Raw genomic sequence first — 22,246 nt, forward strand, 5'->3', positions numbered from 1 at the left:
CAAATATCAACCATGGGGAAGTTGTATTTTCTTGTTGGTACATGGACTTATATATTTTGTTGATGAGGGAAGTTTCTGGTAACTGAATAAATTGAATCCAATATGTAATAATTTGGCACATTATCTTTAAACTTATTGGGAATCTGCCCAGTTCAACTAACACAGGAAGCACCATAGCTTTTTTGTGTACTCCAAGTATTTGCTTACAGAATTTAATGTGTAATTTTTCATGTGGAAACTTATTCGATAAGCATCGTCAAAAAGATGTGCTAAATCGAAAGAATCATCCGGTTTGACTTGGTAAGGTAACCATACCTCCGCCCCATAAATCGATATTGGCGTTATCAAAGTATCGTATAGTTTAGATATGGTACCTGGATTGATGTTGATAGTTTTGAATGTTCTTCGTAAAGTATGCAACGCTTTGTTTGCTTGTTTAGTTAGGTGTTCCTGTGTTCTTATCAGACTTCCACTTTTGTGGAATATAACTCCTAAATATTTATATTCTTCTGCTGTTTGTATTATATCTTCCCCGCAGTAGAAATATATTGGTACTTTTGGGTCAGATCTTGTAAAGATTACCACTTTCGTTTTTTCTCTATTAATTTTTAATCCCCAACTATGGCAATATGTGTTCAAATTATGTAATTTTTGTTGCAATCCTTTTTTCGTTACAGACAGAATAACCAGATCATCAGCATAAAGTAAACATGGTACATTGCTGGGTGAAACAGCATTGAATTTTGGAGAATCTTTACTTTCCATAGATTTTACAATATTATCTATGAAAATATTAAATAATGTTGGGCTTAGTGTATTGCCCTGTTGTACACCCTTCTGTACAGATATTTCTGTGCTGAGACCTTCGTATGAATTTATTTCAATTTTGGAATTATCATACATGTCTTTAATTATATCAAAGCATTATCCAGTTATGCCCATTCTTTTCAACTTTAGGAACAGTGTGTGTGTGTGTGTGTGTGTGCGTGTGTGTGCGTGTGTGTGTGTGTGTGTGTGTGTGTGTGTGTGTGTGTGTGTGTGTGTGTGTCTGTGTCTGTGTCTGTGTGTGTGTTTGTCTGTCTGCCTCTCTGTCTGTCTGTGTCTGTGTCTATGTCTATGTGAGTCTGTGTGTGTGTGTGTTTTATCTTCAGTTTAACGTCTATTCACTATAAGTGTTTTTAGACGGAAAGGAGTAAAGAAGTGGATAAAGGAAAGGGAACGCATGTGAATATTAGTGTAAAAAAGTATTCATGTCATGTATCAGAGGAAAAGTGTGTGTGTGTGTGTGTGTGTGTGTGTGTGTGTGTGTGTGTGTGTGTGTGTGTGTGTGTGTGTGTGTGTGTGTGTGTGTCTGTGTCTGTGTCTGTGTCTGTGTCTGTGTGTCTGTGTGTGTCTGTATCTGTGTGTGTGTGAGTGTGTGTGTGTGTGTGTGTGTGTGTGTGTGAGAGAGAGAGAGAGAGAGAGAGAGAGAGAGAGAGAGATATCCAGTGTGTTCACAGATGTACAGACAAGTCAGGAATCCCTTTTCTCCTCACTGACCCAGGTAATAAGTATATCTACACTTACATCGCTGACACAGTTCAGGTGACGGTGCTTTCAACATACACACCTTGTCAGTGCTGGGCTTCAGAAAGTTGACAGATTTCAAGTGGCTGTGGTGCGGACTGGGAAAGGGGAAGATAAAGGCAAGCAGAGAGGGAGGGAGATGTGGGGGGAGGGGGGGGGGTGCACACAATGTTTGGCCACGACAGTGGAAGGGACCAGGAAGTTGTATCCACAACGACTTGAAGGGCTCAACTCTGTGTGCGTGTGTGTGGGAGGGGGGAAGGGTTGTGTCACAGAAGTTGCTAACAGTTGATCACATAAATGGCCCTCGTATGACTGCCCCACACACCTAGTCGCTGACACAGACATGGGAATCATAAACACAGGCCTGTTACAGACATGGGAATCATAAACACAGGCCTGTTACAGACATGGGAATCATAAACACAGGCCCTGTTACAGACATGGGAATCATAAACACAGGCCTGTTACAGACATGGGAATCATAAACACAGGCCTGTTACAGACATTGACATCATAAACACAGGCCCTGTTACAGACATGGGAATCATAAACACAGGCCCTGTTACAGACATTGACAACATAAACACAGGCCCTGTTACAGACATGGGAATCATAAACACAGGCCTGTTACAGACATGGGAATCATAAACACAGGCCTGTTACAGACATTGACATCATAAACACAGGCCCTGTTACAGACATGGGAATCATAAACACAGGCCCTGTTACAGACATGGGAATCATAAACACAGGCCCTGTTACAGACATGGGAATCATAAACACAGGCCTGTTACAGACATGGGAATCATAAACACAGGCCCTGTTACAGACATGGGAATCATAAACACAGGCCCTGTTACAGACATGTGGAGTGATGGCCTAGAGGTAACGCGTCCGCCTAGGAAGCGAGAGAATCTGAGCGCGCTGGTTCGAATCACGGCTCAGCCGCCAATATCTTCTCCCCCTCCACTAGACCTTGAGTGGTGGTCAGGACGCTAGTCATTCGGATGAGACGATAAACCGAGGTCCCGTGTGCAGCATACACTTAGCGCACGTAAAAGAACCCACGGCAACAAAAGGGTTGTTCCTGGCAAAATTCTGTAGAAAAATCCACTTCAATAGGAAAAACAAATAAAACTGCACGCAGGAAAAAAAAAAAAAAAAAAAAAGGGTGGCGCTGTAGTGTAGCGACGCGCTCTCCTGGGGAGAGCAGCCCGAATTTCACACAGAGAAATCTGTTGTGATAAAAAGAAATACAAACAAATACAAATCATAAACACAGGCCCTGTTACAGACATGGGCATCATAAACACAGGCCCTGTTACAGACATTGACACTAGGACTGAAAGGTATGGAAGGTTAGGTTGACATCAACACTGAGGACTGTATGGAAGGTTAGGTTGACATCAACACTGAGGACTGTATGGAAGGTCAGGTTGACATCAACACTGAGGACTGTATGGAAGGTTAGGTTGACATCAACACTGAGGACTGTATGGAAGGTTAGGTTGACATCAACACTGAGGACTGTATGGAAGGTTAGGTTGACATCAACACTGAGGACTGTATGGAAGGTTAGGTTGACATCAACACTGAGGACTGTATGGAAGGTTAGGTTGACATCAACACTGAGGACTGAAAGGTATGGAAGGACAGGCTGACATCAACACTGAGGACTGTATGGAAGGTCAGGTTGACATCAACACTGAGGACTGAAAGGTATGGAAGGACAGGTTGACATCAAATCTGAGGACTGAAAGCGTATGTGTACGTTTCAATCATTATAAAAAGGAGAATATTCAGTAAGATAATTATAACATTTAAAAAGACAAATTCTCATCGACAAATCAAAATTGTTATTGAGTTCATACAACTTCTGCATAACACATGTCAAGGCATTCCTGGCTTCACTGGCAGTATCTTTACAAGCAACAACAAAACTGAGACGGGTGCTATTCCCAAGTATTTGTAGACACTAACTACAGGAGAGAGAGAGACAAGACAAGACAAGACAAGACAAAATTCTTTATTTTCGAGGACACTAGATAAGCACTGGCGCGCTTTTTCTATCCAGTCCCCGCCATGAAACAGGGTCCACACTACACAATACTACATTATTTATGTCATTGCATGCACTACACAATGCTACTTAAAGTCATAGCATGCGATTACTATACTACATAAAGGCATAAGCATGGTAATAATCACACACACACACACACGCACGCACGCACACACACACACACACACACACACACACACACACACACACACACACACACACACACACACACACACACAAGCATGGTATTAATAAACGAAATAGGAAAAAAAAACCCACAGAGAACACACACATACACACTCTCTCTCTCTCTCTCTCTCTCTCTCTCTCTCTCTCTCTCTCTCTCTCTCTCTCTCTCACGCACACGCACACTTATATACACATAAGCATACATTGTGTATATTAACAAATACTATGCTAATGTGGATATAAAACAGCAATTCTAATTAAAAAAAAATACACATAGCAAGAACAGTGGGGAGGGGGTTGGGGGGGGGGCGCTCATTCCCAAAGGAAGCATAATTCAACATATAAAATAGTATGAGAATAAAAACGTCACAGGTGAGGTGAACGAGACAGACAGACAGACAGAGGGAGAGAGAGAGAGAGAGTAAAACAATATCAGCTAATGAATAGATAACCTCATTTTACATGTACCATGTGACGGAGATCAGCATTGTCAGTCAGGAAGACAAAGTAACATGGATCGTAATCATCCAATCAACGCACACACACACACACACACACACACACACACACACACACACACACACACACACACACAGATATATATATATATATATATATATATATATATATATATATATATATATATATATATATATATATATAAAAGGACTATGCATATATCGGTACACATAGATCAATACATCGAATTGACAATGGAGCAACTGGCAACTACTGCATGTATATAACTACATTTAATGGAAAGAAATGAAAGAACCGAAGAAGCAAACAGAAGTAACATGCATTACAAACGAATGAAATATTATGAAATAATACTTCAATTCTCACACATAAAAACAGGGGTGCAATATAATATGATGAGGTGGGGAGTGGGGATTCCTGGGCAACCGTACACACCAAGAGTCAATCGTTATCAACACAGTGGACATTACACTGTCATCAGGTGGGGGAGTGGGGATTCCTGGGCAACTGTACACACCAAGAGTCAATCAGTATCAACACAGTGCACATTACACTGTCATCAGGTGGGAAAGGTAATGTTTTTGAAGGTAGTAGGGCAGTGGTACTGTTTATTTTTTTGTGGGAGTGAGTTCAATAGAGTGGCGCCTGAGTAAACCAAACTGGATTTGAACAAATCAATTCTTGGGATTGGCATATGGACTTTTGCGGGATTCCTTGATGAATTTACAGAAAATTTGTTTATCAGTGTTGGTGGTACATTTCCTGTCATAATCTTGTGCATTGTTATTCCTTTGTTGTACTCTAATCTACGGACTAGAGGGAGAATATTCCAACAGGGAAGTCTTTTTTTAGGAGTACCAGCTTGAGCCCCCGTTTATGAAGATTTAGTAATGGCTCCATGGTATTTGCACTAGCGGTCCCATAGCGTTGATGCGTAATCTATTATAAACTGGGTATGTGCTTGAAAAAATAATTTCCGTAATTGGAGGTCAAGGAAGTGCTTTATTTTGGACAGTTGATGGTTTTTCTGGGCTGTCTTTTTGCAAAGGGAAGTTATGTGAGGAATCCAAGTGAGATTGTTGTCTGATATGACTCCAGAACCTTATGATCACTAACCTGTTCAGTTGGTTCATTTTTAAGTTGGATGGAAGAAAATTTATCGGTAGTGTTTTGCCTCTTTGTCTGGTGGTGATCAACATGCATTTTGTTTTTAGTGGATGAAGACATGTGGTTAAGTTCAGTCCATTGAAAGAGTTAATCAGTACTTTATTGTAAGTCTTTAGCAAGAGCGTTGATATCAGTATGGGATGTGTGGATTGTTGTATCATCCGCAAAGAGTTCGCACGCAGATTTTATATGGAGAGGCAGGTCATTTATGTATAATATTGAGAATAGAAAAGGGCCTAAAATAGACCTTTGAGGAATGCCATAGTCAAGTGCTGCTAGCGCGGAGACTGATGAACCCATTGTCACGCATTGTTGCCAGTTTGTTGAGATATGATTGAAGAAAACTAAGACTACTGGTTGCAAGTCCATATAGTTCAAGTTTTCTAAGTAAGAGGTTGTGGTCTATCAGGTCAAATGCTTTTTTGAAATCAACAAAGAGAACACCGCAATATCTGTTGTCACTGATATTGGCAAGCCAGTCATTGTAAGATTGACTAATGCTGTGTAGCATGAGTATTTTTCTCTGAAACCAGACTGAGCTGGATGTAAAAGCTCATTGAAATGAATACCCCCGAAAGCGGATTATGGCTGCCTACATGGCGGGGTAAAAACGGTCATACACGTAAAATCCCACTCGTGGACATACGAGTGAACGTGGGAGTTGCAGTCCACGAACGAAGAAGAAGAAGAAGATTGACATGAATGTGATGAGAAATAGGTTTGTTTATGTGCTGGTCTAGTGGTTTCGAAAGAACAGAAACAACGGAAATTGGCCGATAGTTTGAAGGATCGGAGATGTCACCTGATTTGTGAATAGGAATAACTTTTGCTTTTTTAAATGCGTTCGGAAAGCAGTTTTTGTCGATGCACAGATTATAAATGTACGCTAATGTATCCATAATAACTGGAGCGGCTAGTTTGAGAATTCTGCTGTCGATACCATCCAGTCCACGTCTGTTTTAGATGGATAAGGTAGCTATAAACTTCAAATACTGTTATGGGTGGAATTTCTAACTGAGGTGTTGTTTTCACGACAATATGATTTTAACTTTTCAAGTTGATTCAATTTTTTGTAATTTGTGGGTTGTTTTTTTTGTTTTTGTTTTTTGTTGTTTTGTTGTTGTTTTTTTTGGCTATTGTGGAAAAGTATGTATTTAGTTGATCACCGAAATGCCTTTGATCACGGCTGACTTTGGCGAAGATTGTTCGTTAGTTGATTTATGGCTTGCCACACTGATTTGGAGTTCTCTTTTGAGGATGATATGTCTCGGTAATATTTCTTCTTTTCTTTGCGCTTATGTGAGTTTATTGCATTTCTCAATTGTTTTGATTCTTCATGGTAGCCATGTTCTTTCAGAAGGTCTCTAAGGTAGCCTGCCTCTTCCAACTCTTCGGAACTCCAAGCTGGTTTTGGGTTGTGTTTCACTCTGGTAGTTTTCAGCGGAACATGTTTATTAATGTGATATTTTCCTGCAAATATTTCAGCCCAATATTCAATTGCTGAATCGGGGTCTGTGGCATCGTATACAGAAGAAAGCCTGGGTATTTTCACGTCATCTATGAATAGTTGTTCACTGAATTTGGAGAAGCATCGACAGGTTATTGTTTTGTGGCCTGGTTTGGGAATTTTTTTACTCCCCCCCCCCACCCCCCAAGTTACACACATTGGATAGTGATCACTGGAGTTAAAGAGAGAAACACAAGTCTCTAATATGTTGATTTTATTGGAAGTGTATGTGTGATCTATGAGCGTCTGTGAGTTGGGCGTGACTGTGGTGGATGTATTGATTAACTGATGTAGATTAAAGAAACTCATTATTTGATTCCACTGCTTATTTACTTTGTTAAGGTCAGTGTTGAAGTCACCAAGTAAGATAATTTCCGTTGACTCTAAATGACAGCGCCTGTCATTGCAGTAAATCAGTCTAACCTGTTTACCCGTTCTGCAATGATTCTACATCGTGTTGCTGTAGATTTGGTAGACGTTTGAAGGTGAGGGATTCGCTGACACAGACAAGGAGACCAGTCTCTCTGGCTTTGGTGGGGTCATTTCGGATTATATCATATCCTGGGATGTACATGTCAGCATCACTGATATCTCCGGAAAGTCCCGATTCTGAAAGTCCAAGTACATGAAACGGCTGTCCATGGTTAGTTGGCAGGGTTTTTTTTTAACTGCATGGTTGATATTCAAATGGACAATCCGGAGACCTTCTTTTGATGGCCATACTTTTTGGTTTGTGGTCATTTTTATGTTCAATACGTGGGGATTATAGGTACTTGTCAATGGAAGGGTGAAAACTGATTAAAAAATAATAATAAAATAAGATAAATATATATATATATGTATAAATAAATAAAAAGAGCAAGTGGAAACGCAGTCGGTGTTAAATCAAACGAAATAGTTCAATCCAGGAGTGAGGAGATGAAATAATAACACAATAGTTCAATCCAGGAGTGAGGAGATGAAATAATGATAACACAATAGTTCAATCCAGGAGTGAGGAGATGAAATGATAACACAATAGTTCAATCCAGGAGTGAGGAGATGAAATAATAACACAATAGTTCAATCCAGGAGTGAGGAGATGAAATAATAACACAATAGTTCAATCCAGGAGTGAGGAGATGAAATGATAATAACACAATAGTTCAATCCAGGAGTGAGGAGATGAAATAATAACACAATAGTTCAATCCAGGAGTGAGGAGATGAAATAATAACACAATAGTTCAATCCAGGAGTGAGGAGATGAAATAATAACACAATAGTTCAATCCAGGAGTGAGGAGATGGAATGATAACACAATAGTTCAATCCAGGAGTGAGGAGATGAAATAACACAATAGTTCAATCCAGGAGTGAGGAGATAAAATGATAACACAATAGTTCAATCCAGGAGTGAGGAGATGAAATAATAACACAATAGTTCAATCCAGGAGTGAGGAGATGAAATGATAACACAATAGTTCAATCCAGGAGTGAGGAGATGGAATGATAACACAATAGTTCAATCCAGGAGTGAGGAGATGGAATGATAACACAATAGTTCAATCCAGGAGTGAGGAGATGAAATGATAGCACAATAGTTCAATCCAGGAGTGAGGAGATGAAATAATAACACAATAGTTCAATCCAGGAGTGAGGAGATGAAATAACACAATAGTTCAATCCAGGAGTGAGGAGATGAAATGATAACACAATAGTTCAATCCAGGAGTGAGGAGATGAAATAATAACACAATAGTTCAATCCAGGAGTGAGGAGATGAAATGATAACACAATAGTTCAATCCAGGAGTGAGGAGATGAAATAACACAATAGTTCAATCCAACCGAGAAGCGAGACGATGTGAAAGTAAACACAATCGTTCAAAACCATGAAGCGAGACGATGAGCACACACACACACACACACACACACAGATACGGATACGGATGTTTTATTCAATACAGGCCATGGCCCCTCATCATGAAGGGGTGGTGTAAACCGCAAACATTACAGAGGTAATATATTCAGATATGTAACATAACACAGTTGTAACCTGAAAATGAGAAAAACAGTCATTATCTGCATTTAGTCTTATTCACACTTAATAACAAAAAAGCGGAAAACTAGCACACACTCAACTGCATATTGTACTTTTAATGTTTAAGGCTTTATATAAGAGAATATGCGCTATAGCAAGAAGTCTTAATAAATAAATAAATTGCTAGCTGTTTATTAACGTGTTCCTTAGTGGATGGCATAAGCAAATACAGTCTGAACAAGGAGGGTTGCCTATGAAATAGAGAGAGAGAGAGAGAGAGAGAGAGAGAGAGAGAGAGACAACGCGCTCGCAAACAGAAGAACACTTCCTGCTTGCAAACCGACCACTGCATACAGTACAGCGGGAAGGCTTTGGGCAGTGTCTGTGCCTGTGGTGTGGGACTTCCTGCTACACACTCACACAGTGGGGATACCGTGTATCATGCAGAAGAGACATTGTGCCAAGACTGTGTCTTCCAGTGACTGCCCCAAGCCATGACAGTATGATACAGAACTTGTCGATTCCTGGTGAAGGGATATTCTGTAAGTGCTGGATATTAACATACAGGTTGCGTGATACTGTTTCCACAGTTTATATGGTAGATACTGAAGTGTCGTTGTCACAGCGGGGTGTTGGTTGGTTGTTGTGATCAACTTTTTGTTGTCAACTTGTGAGTGGCGGTGTGTGGGGAGCGGGGTGGGGTGAAGGGACGGGGTGGTGGGGGTGTTTATGTTTGTAGGTAGTGATCTAAAATGTCGGCCAAAAGTTAGATCAGTGGCTGACAGGCCATCGCTGGGTTGATCGGCGTGAACAGTTGACAAAGGCTGGGTGGGAGGGAGGGTGGAAGGAGGTTTTCCTTACTCGGTGCATGTGAAGCGTAAAGTGTCCCTGTTGGCGGCACAGTGTGGCCAGTGTGTGGCCCACACAACAAACAGCTGTATAAATAGAACAGTGCACAGCAGTGGGAAATAAAACGTGTGCTTTTTTCTGTCCGCACCGTCCCCAAAATGTGTTGCTGAACATGTCGACTTTTCTGCCAGCTGTGGAGACATAAATCAGCACATGTGAATTATCGGGTGGTGATTTCGGGACATGGGAAGCTGTCTGGGGTAGGACCGTGTTTCTTGCCGGGGGTGGGGAGAAGGTGTGGGTGGTGGTTGGGGGAGGGGGGGAGGTTCTCTTTCAGTTCGATGCATGAAATGTGTGATAAACAGAGAACAAAATGTGTTGGCTACCCGGTGTGTTGGTTATCGTAATTTTTTGGGTTCAGCTTGTTCGGGTACAGTATGATACGTATGTTGCGTAAATGATAAGTATTGTTCTGTGTCATGTTGAGTAATTAAAAAGTGTGTGTTCTGTGTGATGCTCAGTTATTGAAATGTGGTACTTATGTAGTTTTGTATGATGTTGGGTAAGTGATGTTTTGGGAGTAATGTTTGTGAACGGTGTGCTGGGAATAGTGAGGGTTACAGTGTGCTGGATATAGTGTGGGATATGGTGAGGGTTACAGTGTGCTGGATATAGTGTGGGTTATGGTGTGGGATACAGTGTCCTGGGTATAGTGTGAGTTATAGTGTGCTGGGTGTAGTGTGATTACAGTGTTGGTTACAGTGTGCTGGGTATATTTTGGGTTACAGTGTGGGTTACAGTGTGCTGGGTATAGTGTGGATTACAGTGTGGGTTACTGTGTGCTGGATATACTGTGGGTTACAGTTAGCTGGGTATAGTGTGGGTTACAGTGTGCAGGATATAGTGTGGGTTACAGTGTCTTGATATAGTGTGGGTTACAGTGTGCTGGATATAGTGTGGGTTACAGTGTGCAGGATATAGTGTGGGTTACAGTGTCTTGATATAGTGTGGGTTACAGTGTGCTGGATATAGTGTGGGTTACAGTGTGTTGATATAGTGTGGGATACAGTGTGGGTTACAGTGTGCTGGATATAGTGTGGGTTACAGTGTGTTGATATAGTGTGGGTTACAGTGTGCAGGATATAGTGTGGGTTACAGTGTCTTGATATAGTGTGGGTTACAGTGTGCTGGATATAGTGTGGGATACAGTGTGGGTTAGAGTGTGCTGGGTATAGTGTGGGTTACAGAGTGCTGGGTGGATTACAGTGTGGGTTAGAGTGTGCTGGATATAGTGTGGGTTGCAGTGTGCTGGTTATAGTGTGCGTTACATTGTGGGTTATAGTGTGCTGGGTATAGTGTGGGTTACAGTGTTGGTTACAGTGTGCTGGATATACTGTGGGTTACAGTGTAGTTAGAACGTGCTGGGTATAGTGTGGGTTACAGTGTACTGGGTGGATTATAGTGTGTGTTACAGTGTGCTTGATATAGTGTGGGTTACATTGTGTGTTACAGTGTGGTTAGAATGTGCTGGGTATAGTGTGTGTTACAGTGTGGTTAGAACGTGCTGGGTATAGTGTGTGTTACAGTGAACTGGGTGGATTACAGTGTGGGTTACAGTGTGCTGGATATAGTGTGGGTTACAGTGTGCTGGGTATAGTGTGAGTTACAGTGTGCTGGATATAGTGTGGATTACAGTGTGCTGGGTACAGTGTGGATTACAGTGTGCTGGGTACAGTGTGGGTTACAGTGTGCTGGATATAGTGTGGGTTAAAGTGTGGTTAGAACATGCTGGGTATAGTGTGGGTTACAGTGTACTGGGTGGATTACAGTGTGGGTTACAGTGTGCTGGATATAGTGTGGGTTATAGTGTTGGTTACAGTGTGCTGGATATAGTGTGGGTTATAGTGTTGGTTACAGTGTGCTGGGTATAGTGAGGGTTTCAGAGTGCTGGATATAGTGTGGGTTACAGTGTGCTGGGTATAGTGTGGGTTACAGTGTGGGTTACAGTGTTCTCGATATAGTGTGGGTTACACTGTGGGTTATAGTGTGCTGGATATAGTGTGGGTTACATTATGATGGGTATAGGGAGGGTTACAGTGTGTTGGGTATAGTATGGGTGACAGTGTGCCAGATATAGCGTGGGTTCCAGTGTGCTGGGTATAGTGTGGGTACTCTGTGGGTTACAGTGTGCTGGTTGTAGTGTGGGTTACATGTGCTGGGTATAGTGTGGGTTACAGTGTGCTGCATATAGTGTGGGTTACTGTGTGGGTTACAATGTGCAGTGTATAGTGTGGGTTACAGTGTGCAGTGTATAGTGTGGGTTACAATGTGCTGGGTATAGTGTGGGTTACAGTGTGCTGGGTATAGTATGGGTTGCAGTGTGCTGGGTATAGTGTGGGTTACAGTGTATAGTGTTGTTGATCGTGTACAGTGTATAGTGTGGGTTACAGTGTGTTGGGTATATTGTGGGTTACAGTGTGCAGTGTATAGTGTTGTTGATAGTGTGCAGTGTATAGTGTGGGTTACAGTGTGCTGGGTATAGTGTGGGTTACAGTGTACAGTGTATAGTGTGGGTTACAGTGTGCAGTGTATAGTGTGGGTTACAGTGTGCTGGGTATAGTGTGGTTATTAGTGTGGGTTGCAGTGCGCTGGGTATAGTGAGGGTTACAGTATAGGTTACAGTGTGCTGGATATAATGTGGGTTACAGTGTACTGGATATAGTGTGGGTTACAGTGTGCTGGGTATAGTGTGGGTTACAGTGTGCTGTGTATAGTGTGGGTTACAGTGTGGATTACAGTGTGCTGAGTATAGTGTGGGTTACACTGTGCTAGGTATAGTGTTGCTTACAGCGTGGGTTACAGTGTGCTGGGTATAGTGTTGCTTACAGTGTGGGTTACAGTGTGCTGGGTATAGTGTTGGTTAAAGTATGGGGAACAGTGTGCTTGATAACATGTGGGTTACAGTGTGGCTTACACTGTGCAGGGTATAGAATGGGTTAGTGTGGTGTATATAGTGTGGGTTACAGTGGGAGTTACAGTGTGCTGGGTATAGTGTTGGTTAAAGTATGGGGAACAGTGTGCTTGATAACATGTGGGTTACAGTGTGGCTTACACTGTGCAGGGTATAGAATGGGTTAGTGTGGTGTATATAGTGTGGGTTACAGTGTGGATTACAGTGTGATGGGTATAGTGTGGATTACAGTGTGCTGGGTATAGTGTGGATTAAAGTGTGGGTTACAGTGTGCTGTTTATAGTGTGGGCTACAGTGTGGATTATAGTGTGCTGGATATAGTGTGAGTAACAGTGTTTGGTTACATTATGGTGGGTATATGGGGGTTTCAGTGCGCTAGGTATAGTGTGGATGACAGTGTGGGTTACAGTGTGGGTTACAGGGTGCTGGATCTAGTTTTGGTTACAGTGAGCATTACAATGTTGGTTACAATGTGCAGTGTATAGTGTGGGTTACAGTGTGCTGGGTATAGTGTGGGTTACAGTGTGGATTACAGTGTGCTGAGTATAGTGTGGGTTACAGTGTAGGTTACAGTGTGCCATAGTGTGGGTTACAGTATGGGTTGCATGTGCTGGGTATAGTGTGGGTTACAGTGTGCTGGGTATGGTGTGGGTTACAGTGTGGGTTACAGTGTGCCATAGTGTGGGTTACAGTATGGGTTGCATGTGCTGGGTATAGTGTGGGTTACAGTGTGCTGGGTATATTGTGGTTTATAGTGTGGGTTGCAGTGCACTGGGTATAGTGAGAGTTACAGTATGGGTTACAGTGTTCTGGATATAGTGTGGGCTACAGTGTGGGTTATATTGTGCTGGGATCTATATGGGATACCTCAACTGTGTTGTGTGTTGTGAGATACATTTCAGTTGTAGCCTGCAGTGAGATAAGAGGCATGGTGTGCTTCATGTGACTGTGTGTGTTGTGGACATTTTGATAGGTGGTAACGTTTGTAATCGATAGTGTTGTGTGTTTACAGTGTTGAAGGTGTTGTGACAGTGTATGACGGAATTCAATAGTGTTGTGCTAACATTATGGGAGGTGTTGTAACAGTGTATGACAGATCAATTGTGTTGTGCTAACAGTGTTGGAGATGGAGTAATAGTGTGTGACATAGATCAATTGTGTTGTGCTAACAGTGTTGGAGGTGTAGTAATAGTGTATGACAGGTCAACAGTGTTGTGCTGACAGTGGTAGAGGTGTGGTAACAGTGTATGACAGGTCAACAGTGTTGTGCTAACAGTGTTGGAGGTGTGGTAACAGTGTATGACAGGTCAACAGTGTTGTGCTAACAGTGTTGGAGGTGTGGTAACAGTGTATGACAGGTCAACAGTGTTGTGCTAACAGTGTTGGAGGTGTGGTAACAGTGTATGACAGGTCAACAGTGTTGTGCTAACAGTGTTGGAGGTGTGGTAACAGTGTATGACAGGTCAACAGTGTTGTGCTAACAGTGTTGGAGGTGTGGTAACAGTGTATGACAGGTCAACAGTGTTGTGCTAACAGTGTTGGAGGTGTGGTAACAGTGTATGACAGGTCAACAGTGTTGTGCTAACAGTGTTGGAGGTGTGGTAACAGTGTATGACAGGTCAACAGTGTTGTGCTAACAGTGTTGGAGGTGTGGTAACAGTGTATGACAGGTCAACAGTGTTGTGCTAACAGTGTTGGAGTTGTGGTAACAGTGTATGACAGGTCAACAGTGTTGTGCTAACAGTGTTGGAGGTGTGGTAACAGTGTATGACAGGTCAACAGTGTTGTGCTAACAGTGTTGGAGGTGTGGTAACAGTGTATGACAGATAAGTAGTGTTGTGCTAACAGTGTTGGAGGTGTGGTAACAGTGTATGACAGGTCAACAGTGTTGTGCTAACAGTGTTGGAGTTGTGGTAACAGTGTATGACAGGTCAACAGTGTTGTGCTAACAGTGTTAGAGGAGCAGTAACAGTATATAGCAGACATGTCGGTAGACAGAGAGGTGGGTATGGTGTGATCGTATCACCTGCTGCCCTGACAGGAATGGGTATTAACAATGTGCTACGTGTGTTGGTAGAAATGGCGTATTTCTGACAGTTGTATTATACCTACAAGTGAAATGCATGCACCCACAACAACAACACAACGTACTCACACGCTCAAGCTGCATAATCACACACACACACACACACACACACACACACACACACACAGCGCCGGCGCACTTCGTTACAGGCTCTGGAGCGTGTACAAGTGAAAACAAAGAATAAATATTGCCATCTCCCAGCTGCAACACGGACATGACAGTGTAGCTGTTCCACCGTGACAAACTGTGCACGACAAGAAGACAGCAAAGGAATGCTCCCATGTTTGCTCAGGTCAGTTCAGTTTCTGAAGGAGGTGTCAATGCGTTCGGACAAATAGTCCAGGACAGATACAAAAATGATCAAAATGTCTACAACAAAACCGTTCTTTTCACGATAAAATAGAATAAATCATACTGATCACGCTGATATAAACTTGACCGCTGTAGGTGGGCGGGAACATGATTAGATTTTGATTTTTGATAATTATTTCTCACACATTTGGCCATGAGAGAGCGCCTTACAAAGATCCGCAAGGCATGAGCAAGCGAGGGTTACGCAAGCGCGGTATAAGGGGTCGCCAGAGGATAGCGTTTAGCGCGGTACAGTACTTGTGGCTGACTGCTGCCGCGCTGATGCTATCCTATACCTCCGTTAGTAGGTCACTGCGGCAGATGACAGATACCGTACAGAAAATAAGAGAACTCTTTGAGGTCAAAAGGAAACAAAATTTTTAATTTCATCTATTACATACTAAATTGGTAGAAAACGCAAGTTTGCTTTTATGAATGTTTTACAGTTTCTTACCAGTCCTGACATTTCATAAAGAATGAAATCAGTATTATACCGACTGCAAAGGTGAATTTACGAAGGCAGCACGGGATCATTTAGTTCGCAGGAACAATTATGTTGACATTTTACGCAATGCACAACTTGGAAATACTTCATGCTCTGCTTATTAACGTGTAGTATATGAATATCTCAATACCTGTTAACTAGGTTTTTTTCAATGAACATTGTCGGAGCCCTGTCCAGACAATTGATTCAAAAAGCATGGAAGGCAGATGATGGCAAAATCGACCAACATCATGTCTTGATGTAAAAAGAACGGTATGAAATATATTTTTTCTTTGGAAATGAAGCGGTATTTGCAATTGCGGCTCACGAACCCTGCTGCAGTAGACACGTCGGTTTAGCATGGGAAAGAAAATGTATCTGGCTGGAGTATGAAGGTGGCAAAATGAAGTGCATCAGATAGTCATGAAGAGCAAAGACTGCCTGGAAAATGAAAATGGGTCAGTCTCCAGAACTTTATTGGAAATGGGGGTCTCTCAGTCTGATTCAGTATAAACATGTGTTTAGAATGATTATTCAGATGTTTCACATGTTATCAGGATTGCAATTCATTAGAGAAATGTCTGCAACAATTTTGTGAGAATATGGTTTGTTCTTGTGTCTTAAACGTGTTGAAAATTATTAAAAACATCCAAAATTTCGGCGCCATTTTGTGACATGGCAATGTGTCTAAACATGAAGTGGTCAGAAACAAATAAGTACAAACCTGATTAAAATCCAGTACATACAGACCTGATCTATATTCATTCGTTGTGATAACAAAACACTGATCATCAGTAAAAATGGTACATAAAGTTTGAAATATTACGCAAAAAAAACCGCGTGACAGACGTAAACAGCCCATTCCTCTTGACGTATTTTTATTCATTCAAAGGCAATCACATTCATGAATACACTACACGTTCTTTACTTGCAACAGGTGGTCAACACATCTATCTTCTGCAGCACATACACTCATTTTCTGAAAAAAATGACTGTTCAACTATTTAAATGCAATCGACGTCGCATATTAATTTTCAGTTCCGCTTTTCTGTGTTACTTCAGTGCATGTAAACGACCCAATAAAAATATACATGTAAACAAATTTAGAACTGTTTCCACATAAATCATGCGGATTTATCGCGGGAAAGCGTAAATCGGTTTGACAAACACCCTTCAATCGTGTGTGTTTGAACACAGATTCAGAGAATGTGTTGTTTCCGACAGCGTGTGAGATGTACATATGTTACACGGACATCTCCGATATGTTCATTCACACCCCGTGGTTGCTATATTAAAAACAACAACAAAACTCTGTATGTTGATTTCGTCGTTGTTATGGTTTGTTTGTACATTTATCTCTGATCCGATTAAGTTTAGACACAATCACTGTTTCTGACACATGGCGAGATGCGGTAATATACGGATACTGGCGTAAGATTTCGAACCAAGTCAACGCATGTAGTTCAGTAAGACTGTTTTCTGTCGAAGATTTGTTGCATCAAAAGTTCCAAACAAGAACGTTCAAAGTAGAAAATCACCCCCTTAAATTTCCTTGATTTTGGTTTTTGCTGTCTGGTGAAGTTTTATCACGAAATGATGTAAACTAGTTTATCAGTTCACAAGACAGACGAAGTGTGGAACGAAACACTGAGGAGAACTGATGTGAAAATGGAGTGCCTGCAGTGTTTCTGAAAAATAAAATCATCCAGGGTGGGGGAGTTAGTTTAGGTATTTTAGGTTCCATGTTACATATGTCATAAGGTTTTAGGTAATCATTAATAAAATACATAATTTTGCACAGGCTTTGTTTGAATGCATTGCATTGGCTAAGGATCGCGTGATAGATTCATTACTATCATTATTATAAATGCAATAATTCAAACATCTGCGTCGGGAAAGTTAGTTTAGGTAAGTTGGATTCAGTGTTACACGTGTTACAAGAAAGTTTTACATAATCATTAATAAGACTTATGATCCATTGTTATGATTATGATTATTATTTATATCCCACGCTAAATCGACGTCTACTGCACCAGGGTTCGTGGGTCACATTTGCAAATACCGCTTCATTTCCAAAGAAAAATATGTACTTCATACCGTCCTTTTCACATCAAGACATGATGTTCAATTTTGCCATCATCTGCCCTCCATACTTTCCCAGTTTATTGTCTGGACATAGCGCCGATAATGTTCATTGAAACCGAAACAGGTTAACACATATTTAGATATTTATATTCTACACGTTAATAAGCGGAGCATGGAGTATATCCAAGTTGTGCAATGCGTAAAATATCAACAAAATTGTACTTACGAACTAAATGATCCTGTGCTGCCTTCGTAAATTCACCTTTGCAGTCGGTATAATACTGATTTCATTCTTTATGATATGTCATGAATGGTAGGAAACTGGAAAACATTCATAAAAGCGGATTTGCGTCTTCTACCACTTTAGTATAAAATACATGAAATTGAAAATGTTTGTTCCCTTTTGACCCGAAAGAGCTCTGTTCCTAGCTTACTGTTCCGATTCAGTGACCTGCTCACAGATCAGCATCAGCGTGGCAGCAGTCAGTCACATGTACTGTACCGCGCTGAACGCTTTCCTCTGGCGACCCCTTATACCGCGCTTGCGTAACCTTCGCCTGTGCTTGCCTTGCGACTCTTTGTAAGGCGCTCTCGCACAGGCAGAAGTAATAAAAATATTCGATTCTGGTCATTAAAAATCAAACTCTACCTATGTTCCCGCCCCCCTATAGTGGCCAACTTTATATCAGTGTGATCAGTATGATTTATTCTATTTTATCGTAAAAAGAACGGTTTTGTTGCAGACATTTTGACCATTTTTATATCTGTCCTGGACTATTTGTCCAAACGCATTGACACCTCCTTCAGAAACTGAACTGACCTGAGCAAACATGGGAGCATTCCTTTGCTGTCTACTTATAGTGGCCAACTTTATACCAGTGTGATCAGTATGATTTATTCTATTTTATCGTAAAAAGAACGGTTTTGTTGCAGACATTTTGACCTAACGCAAATTTTAATCTAAATTTCCTGGCCTAAAATTCTTACACGCCACACATCTACTAAGCAGATGACTGACTAGCAGCGTAACCAGAGACGCTCTCTGTCAGGCCTTTCGGGAAAATAAAATGCAAAGATGTATAATAAGATACATAAATAAATGCTTGGTGCCATGTTGATGAAGAACAACGGTGTTTATCAAAGTAAACACACGAGACATCCGAAGTCACGAAGATATCTGTCATGTTGCATCACCAGTTTCACAGAACTGTTCGTCAAACGGGTGCAGTCTGTGTCCAGCCAGGATGTATTCTTGTTGCCAGTCACACAGGCTTACAGCAAATCAGAGCATGCATGCATGAACTTGGAGAGCAGTGTTACAAAGTGGAGATTTCCATTTCTTTGGCGTTGAATGGAGACAGGTCAGGGTGGATAGAGGGTGGGACAGAGAGGAGGGAGGTCAGGGTGGATAGAGGGTGGGACAGAGAGGAGGGAGGTCAGGGTGGATAGAGGGTGGGACAGAGAGGAGGGAGGTCAGGGTGGATAGAGGGTGGGACAGAGAGGAGGGAGGTCAGGGTGGATAGAGGGTGGGACAGAGAGGAGGGAGGTCAGGGTGGATAGAGGGTGGGACAGAGAGGAGGGAGGGAGGTCAGGGTGGATAGAGGGTGGGACAGAGGAGGGAGGTCAGGGTGGATAGAGGGTGGGACAGAGAGGAGGGAGGGAGGTCAGGGCGGATAGAGGGTGGGACAGAGAGGAGGGAGGGAGGTCAGGGTGGATAGAGGGTGGGACAGAGAGGAGGGAGGTCAGGGTGGATAGAGGGTGGGACAGAGAGGAGGGAGGGAGGTCAGGGTGGATAGAGGGTGGGACTGAGAGGAGGGAGGTCAGGGTGGATAGAGGGTGGGACAGAGAGGAGGGAGGGAGGTCAGGGTGGATAGAGGGTGGGACAGAGAGGAGGGAGGTCAGGGTGGATAGAGGGTGGGACAGAGAGGAGGGAGGGAGGTCAGGGTGGATAGAGGGTGGGACAGAGGAGGGAGGTCAGGGTGGATAGAGGGTGGGACAGAGAGGAGGGAGGTCAGGGTGGATAGAGGGTGGGACAGAGAGGAGGGAGGTCAGGGTGGATAGAGGGTGGGACAGAGAGGAGGGAGGTCAGGGTGGATAGAGGGTGGGACAGAGAGGAGGGAGGGAGGTCAGGGTGGATAGAGGGTGGGACTGAGAGGAGGGAGGTCAGGGTGGATAGAGGGTGGGACAGAGAGGAGGGAGGGAGGTCAGGGTGGATAGAGGGTGGGACAGAGAGGAGGGAGGGAGGTCAGGGTGGATAGAGGGTGGGACAGAGAGGAGGGAGGGAGGTCAGGGTGGATAGAGGGTGGGACAGAGAGGAGGGAGGTCAGGGTGGATAGAGGGTGGGACAGAGAGGAGGGTCAGGGTGGATAGAGGGTGGGACAGAGAGGAGGAAGGTCAGGGTGGATAGAGGGTGGGACAGAGAGGAGGGGGGTCAGGGTGGATAGAGTGTGGGACAGAGAGGAGGGAGGGAGGTCAGGGTGGATAGAGGGTGGGACAGAGGAGGGAGGTCAGGGCGGATAGAGGGTGGGACTGAGAGGAGAATAAGAATAACTTTATTATCTCCAGCTGGAGAAATTTGGTCAGGTGCATTATCACAACATAGACAAGCAGACGCTCAGGAAAGAACTAAAGCCGTCCAGAAACAACTAAACAATATTGCTCAATGGTGCAAAGGCACAGGATCTTCCATCAGTCCAGCGAAAGCCCAAACGTTGCTGTGCACCCTCAACAACAGAACCGCGAGCAAATCACCACCTTCTGTGTCATTCGATGGGATTCAGATCGAGAAAACTGAATGCCGACGCTACCTAGGAATACACTTCGACAGGATGCTGACCTTCAGAAAGCATACGGAAAATACTGTTCTCAAATGCAAAAAGGGCCTTTCAGTCTTAAAAGCAATGGCAACCAAAGGTATTGAACAACGCCACCTCTTCCTGCTATACCAATCACTCGTCCTCAGTGTGATCGACTACGGACTTGGGCTCACAACACCGTCTCAAAGCAACCTCCTAAAATTAGAAAGAGTTCAAAATGAAGCTATGAGGCTGATCCTTGGAACAACAAAAGACACGCCCACAGAAGCCATGCAATACCTGCTTGACCTTCTTTCAGTGCAGGCCAGAAACAAGTTAGAACAGGTCAAGACCTACTTCAAAGCATTAGAAAACCCTCAAAACCCACTGCATGACGCAGTCAAAGAATCAAAAGGCAGCCGTCTAGGACGAGGAAGATCATGGATGGGGCAAGCAGAAGACACAATCCAGCTAGTATGCCGACTACAAGACCTGAAAGAAACAAAAGAATGGGAGAAAAACCCCGAAAACCTCAACCATCTATTCAACACAGCCATTTCACCCACTCTAGGAAGACATTGGCGGGAATGGCCAGAGGGCAAAACTGATGCGGAAGTGAAGCTACTCATAGAAGAAAACAGTAAAGAAGAGGACATCATCATATACACAGATGGCTCAGTCACCAAAGACCAATCCAGTTGGGGATTCACTGCGAAACAAAATGGAAAAACAGTTAGGGAAGAGAATGCTGCCTACAAAGTCACAACCTCCAGCCTAACGATGGAAGTTGAAGCTGTGACACATGCCCTCCAGTGGCTATCGTCCATCCATACGCCCGGAAACCAACATGCCATGATTCTAACCGACTCAGTGAACCTCATACAGAAAATTGAAAACGGAATGGGAAGCCCAGAGTGGCATAAGGCAATGCGCAACTTTCAGATTTAAAAACTCACATGGTCATACTGCCCGGGACATGCAGGTGTTAAGGGAAATGAGCGAGCTGACAGACTTGCTGGTAACGCAACACCAACGAGCGGCCTACATCTAGGAAAATCGGAAATCCTCAGAAAAGTCAAAGAATATCAAAAAGAACAGGTACAAGGCCATCACACCATCGATCGCCTCAAAGAAATAAAAGCAGAGAGAGGGAGCGGCCGTAAGTCTAACATGAAAGGTAGAGCACGATGCTTTGCAAATCAAACAAATATCGGCATCATTTCCAAACCAACATTGCGCAGATTTCTTCAAAACGAAGTCTCTGTGGGCCTTACCAAATACAATAGACTGAGCAACACACTAGACGCCACGTTCTTGGCATCAGAGATCTTTTCCCATCCCTCTTGTGGCCAATCAGTGGCAGCCTCTGTGCGTGTGTGTATGTGTGGGTCTGTGTGTTTGAGTGCGTTTGTGCATGCGCGAGAGTGTAAGTGTACACAAATGTCAGGAGAGTTCTATGCATGTGTGTGTGTGTGTGTGAGGGGGAGGTGGGAGTGCGGGGGTTTGGGGGGGGGAGGTGGGGTAGAGGATGAGGTATGTGAGTGTATGCATGCCTACACTGTGGGAGCAACAGGATATATATATATATATATATATATATATATATATATATATGTGTGTGGGGTTGGGGGT

The 22,246-nt window shown here is 42.9% G+C and overlaps 1 protein-coding gene across 4 annotated transcripts in view; it reads left to right on the forward strand.

Moving 5' to 3' along the window:
* The first annotated feature begins 9,404 nt into the window (after positions 1-9,404).
* Positions 9,405-22,246, forward strand: part of LOC143279575 (uncharacterized) — a 65,965-nt gene continuing 53,123 nt past the window's right edge. For 2 of the 4 annotated variants that reach the window (XM_076583655.1, XM_076583656.1), the window contains exon 1: positions 9,405-9,535. The gene's annotated coding sequence lies outside the window, so the exon portion shown is untranslated. Of the gene's footprint in view, positions 9,536-9,946; positions 10,103-22,246 lie in introns of those variants that run through there. The other 2 variants (XM_076583658.1, XM_076583659.1) reach the window with 1 other exon arrangement.

This window comes from Babylonia areolata, chromosome 2, assembly GCF_041734735.1.
Source record: "Babylonia areolata isolate BAREFJ2019XMU chromosome 2, ASM4173473v1, whole genome shotgun sequence".
Lineage (NCBI taxonomy): Eukaryota > Metazoa > Mollusca > Gastropoda > Neogastropoda > Buccinidae > Babylonia > Babylonia areolata.